Source organism: Gorilla gorilla, chromosome X, assembly GCF_029281585.2.
Source record: "Gorilla gorilla gorilla isolate KB3781 chromosome X, NHGRI_mGorGor1-v2.1_pri, whole genome shotgun sequence".
Lineage (NCBI taxonomy): Eukaryota > Metazoa > Chordata > Mammalia > Primates > Hominidae > Gorilla > Gorilla gorilla.
Genome location: NC_073247.2, coordinates 86,030,984 through 86,036,223, shown reverse-complemented (window position 1 = coordinate 86,036,223; position 5,240 = coordinate 86,030,984). Strand labels below are relative to the sequence as shown.

General features: G+C 38.8%; 1 non-coding gene across 1 annotated transcript; it reads left to right on the top strand.

Annotated features, from left to right (window-relative positions):
- Positions 1-4,179: 4,179 nt before the first annotated feature.
- MIR374A (microRNA mir-374a) lies at positions 4,180-4,290 on the top strand. Its single transcript, NR_106382.1, has one exon. It is a non-coding gene; the product is annotated as a microRNA mir-374a (primary transcript).
- Positions 4,291-5,240: the final 950 nt, after the last annotated feature.

The window sequence follows — 5,240 nt, the reverse complement described above, 5'->3', positions numbered from 1 at the left end:
AAAACATCTTTTCCCAATAATCCTAGCTATGATTTCATGGTGGTCCTTTTCCTTCTCTGGGCCTATTTCTCTCTCTCGCTCATTTATTTATTTACTTTTAGACAGAGTCTTGCTCCGTCGCCCAGGCTGGAGTGCGGTGGCGCGATCTCAGCTCACTACAACCTCCGCCTCCCGGGTTCAAGCGATTCTGATATCTCAGCCTCCCAAGTAGTAGCTGGGGTTACAGGTGCGCGCCACCACGCCCGGCTAATTTTTGTATTTTTAGTAGAGACGGGGTTTTGCCATGTTGGCCAGGCTGGTCTCGAACTCCCGGCCTCAAGTGATCCGCCCGCCTTGGCCTCCCAAAGTGCTGGGATTACAAGCGTGAGCCACCACGCCCGGCCGCTGGGCCTATTTCTCTATCTGTAATAATGATTAAACGTCAATAGCACTTACTACGTTCGAGGTTCTGGTCTGCGTGCTTTTACATAGGCCGTAACTCATTTGGTACTCTCGACAATCTTACGAAACACAGTACTGTTATTAAGTTTATACAAATGAGAAATTTGAGGGACACGAGACTAATTTGCTCAAAGCTTTACAGCCAGCTGAATGGCTGAGACTGGGTTTTTATCCAGGTGGGATGGCTCCAGAAGCATGTGCTTTTAAGCATTATGCTTTATTCCCTAAAAAGAGGAGGCGAATTTAAAGGAACCTTCTTTTATGATTTCAAAATTTGTTTGTAACTAACCAAAACCATTTGAGAAAGAAGACCTGTTTTCTGTTTCTGACTGTGCAGACTACAGGGTTACATACCTAGGAGACAAAAGATAAAGAATTGTTGATTTGGTGCCTAGTGGGGTGGCTATCCTTAACTACCCTTGTTTTCTGTGCTTTTTGTTCTGCAGAGGGTCTAAAATGGCCGACTGCGGCAGGCTGGACACACCCTTCTTGTTTTGCCTGATTTTCTTTCTGATCTAATGCTTTGAGACATCTAACCAGTCATTTGCTGCAGTAGTTTTTTTTTAACCCATTATTAGTATTTCGTGTTGATCTAAATATACAATAGTGATGGAAAGGTTATTGTCTTTTTTCTTGTAATAAAAGACTGAAAATACATTTGTTTTATTTTTATTATTTGCTTAGGATACATTCGTGGAAGTGGAGTTAGTACATCAAAGGGTATGAACATTTTAAACTCTCAGTATCTATTGCCAAATTTCTTCCTAAAAAGGTTGTATCAATTTTTACTCATACAAGCGCTGAATGTTGTTTTTTAATTTTTAATGGATAAAAACCAGTATTAATTTTTCGTTTGCCTATTAGTTTGGATTTTCTTCCTCCATATATATCTCAGCAGTTTTCTTTCATGTAATGATAGTTCATATCTTATGTTGATTTATGCGTTGAAGTTTTAGTTTACTGTTTATTATTATCTGTTTGAGTGTGTTCTGTAAATAAAGATTAGTACTCAGACTTTTGTAATGTTATAAATACCTACTCCATGTTATTGTTTGCCTCTTAATTTTTGTCTTTAAATTTTTGGTTAGTAGAGATTTGAAGTTATTTGACAAATTTATCTTCTATTTTGTGATTTTTATTCTATTGTTTAAATTTGAATAGCTCCCTCAGTCTAGAAATTTGGTAAATATTGTAACTTTGCCTGAGGGTAACTATCAAGCATGGGAGAAAAAACATCCATGATTTTACCACCCAGAGATAACTATTGTTAATACATTTATTCACTTCATTCTCTGCATTTTTCTATGCAGATGATAATATATGTGTACTATTTTATATTGTGTTTTGTTTTTAACATTATAACATGCGTATGTCCATGTTAAACATTCTTTGTAATTGTCATTGTTTCATGATGTTCTGTTGTATGGAAGTATTTTACAGGTTTTCAGTATTTTAAATTATGTAATGAATATCTTTTCATTTGGTTTTTATTATTTATTTTGGGTTGTTTATCGAAGAGACTTCTAGAATTAGTTGTTTGTCAAAAGATTTGAACATTATAAAGAATTGGCATATTTACTTTTCAAAAAATTAATGTCAGTTTTTGTACCCAGTCATTTAGGTACTTATAAAAAATGTTTTTGCTTTTTTTTTTTTTTTTTGCTTACTCCATATGTAAATGAATGAATGATATCTCTGTGGGGTTTTTTTGTTTTTTGTTTTTTTCTGAGACAGGCTCTCCCCCTGTCGCCCAGGCTGGAGTACAGTGGCGTGATCATGGCTCACTGAAGCCTCGACTTCCAGGGCTCCAGAGATCCTCCTACCTCAGCCTCCTGAGTAGCGGGAGTACAGGTGTGTGCCACCATGTCCAGCTTATTTTTAAATTTTTTTGTAGAGATGGAGTTTTGCCATGTTGCTCAGGCTTGTCTTGAACTCCTGGGCTCAAGTGATTTTCCCACCCCGGCTTCCCAAAATGCTGGGATTACAGGGGTGAGCCACCATACCTGGCCGATATCTTTGTTTTGTGATACAGTTCTCTGATTATTAGTGAGGCTGGACTTTTAGATCTTAATTACTAGCTCTTATTTCCTTTTGTGAATTATTCAATTTGTGCCTGAATGTTATTTGTAAGTTGCAAATGTCGTTTGTTGCAGATATGCTCCCAGTAATATTTGTTGCCATTGAGTCTGAAGAAATGTTTGCAATTCCAAATATAACTGCTGTGTGGATACATATCTGGTTCTTGGTAGCCATTTTGAGATAACATTTGTCTGACCTCTATCTTATTTTTGTTTTTATTTTTAGAGTGGAGGTCTTGCCCAGGCTGGTCTCGAACTCCTGGGCTCAAGCAATCCTTCTGCCTCTGCCTCCCAAAGTGCTGGGATTACAGGCATAAGCCACCTTACCCGGCCTTGTCTGACCTTTAAACAGAAATCCATTTCTTTTTATCTAAAAGGAAAGCACTTTTGAGTACTGTACAACAGTGGTGCTTCCTGGCTCTGGGCATGGGGAGAAGACAGGGCAACATTTTGTCCCTAATGAGAAACTAATTTAGACAAGAAACAAAACAGCGGTCCCTTCTCCCCCATCCATTCAGGGACTGGTCTTATTTTAAATATTTCTGAGTGGTCTGAGGGAGGATATGGGCAATAGTGAAGTGTCCACATTTATACATACTGTTAAATGCTTTGGGGATGTGAAATGCTAATAGGAACACACTAGCATGTGAGAAGGCACCAGGAGTGGGCTAATTGGCAGAAAGGAACAGTGTATAGGCAAGAGCAGTGTAATAACTTTAGGGGAAAATAGTATGTTAAGCTTATTAAATAACAGCCTCATAGAGACATTGGGTCCCAAAACAGTGATCTCAGTATAACTGTCAACAACTTGCTGATGTTATCAGCCCTATTTGCTGGTCAGAGACAAAAAAGCCAGTAAAAACCTAGGTATTATTAAGAAAGGTATGAGGCACAGAAAAATGCCATCTTATCTTTGTATAAAACCATCCGAACCAAATAACTATTACAGTAATAATCTTGCCTCAAGGAGTCTGTTACTATCACTCACATGATTTTGAAAAGGGAGTGGGCAGAGTATGTTATCTCTCTGTTTCATTTTTCTTGTTTATAATACATAGGTGAATTAGATATTCTCAAAGGTCTTGGAGGGGTCTAATTCTGGTTTCCTGAAACTGAATGTTATTTCTAGTTTAGAGAATCTGTTTAATTATGTTTATTAAATAAACTTTTCTAACTTATTCCTACTCTGATCTGTATATTATCTATTTTGTATTTAATAACATTCTAACTTTTTTTTTTTCCAGTGAAGGATGAGGATTATTGGATTTAGAAGTGCCAAATGAGCTGTTACTTACTGCTTTTTGCTATCCAGTTACACTGGGTTAATCCAGTTAGTTGTAAGCTCCCATTTTTCAGCATTTTGCTAGCTGTAGATATTAAACCAGGCTCATGTGGGTAGTAGGGTGGAGAGGTTAAGAGGAGTATAAGCAAAAAGGAAAAAAAAAAAGCTCATATTTTAGAGGAGGGGATTGAGAAGTTCCTTTATTGTAAGTCTGTGCGCGGAAGTCCCATTTTACATCATGCCAGTGTCTAGTTCCCAATTCCGTCTATGGCCACGGGTTAGGGGAAAGCCTGAATATTTGAAATAACCGAAAAGCATTTAACCTTTGATTTCTATAATTTGTTCCTCCCCTCTCTTGATGTTACAGCCAGCAGCAGCCTGGAGCAGCACCCCCTGGGAAGAAATTTTACATCGGCCATTATAATACAACCTGATAAGTGTTATAGCACTTATCAGATTGTATTGTAATTGTCTGTGTATATGCCTGTCTCTCTTCCTGTTATCAGTTAGACTGTGAGCTCCTTGAGGGCAAGGAAGGTGTCTTCATCTCCAGAGCCCAGCCTGGCACATTAGTAGGCCTCAGTAAATGTTTATTAGATGAATAAATGAATGACTCATCAGCAAACATTTATTGTGTGCCTGCTAAAGTGAGCTCCACAGGCTCTGGATTGTCAGCTGTTTCTTCAAAAAGCATGTGGTCAGAAACTTGATATTTCTGTATATATCTTCCTAAGAGTTTCTCATGAGACAATGCCATTTTTGTGTTTGGATTTCAGTCCTTGATATTTACAGATGTTGCAACTGTTGCTATTGCTGACACTTGCTTTCTTGGTGGGACTTGAGTGATAACTGTTAGATTGGGGCCTCATCCTCAGGGCCCAGGTAATCATCCAAATAGTATTCTTAGATAGGACTTTGCATTTTTCTTTCTTTCTTTTTTTATTTTTTTAAGGGACAGGTTCTCACTCTGTTGCCCAGGCTGGAGTGCAATGGTGCGAACACGGGTCACTGCAGCCTCGAACTCCTAGGCTCAGGTGATCTTCCACCTCAGCATTCTGAGTTAGGACTATAGGTGTGTGCCACTACCCCTGGCTAATGTTTGTATTTTTCGTAGAGAAGGGGTCTCGTTATGGTGCCCAGGCTGTTCTTGAACTCCTGGACTCAAGCGATCTACCTCCCTCAGCCTCCCAGAGTGCTGGGATTACAGGTGTGAGCCACTGCACCCAACCAGACTCCGTATTCTAAACCAAGGGTGGGCAAACTTTATTGCCCATGGGCTACCTGTTTTTGTAAATACCATTCTATATTGGAACACAGCCATGTTCATTCATCGATGTTTTACCTGGGGCCGCTTTTGCGGCCCAGTGGCACAATTAAGTAGCTATTAGGTTGGTACAAAAGTAGTTGCTGTTTTTGCCATTAAATATATTGGAGACATT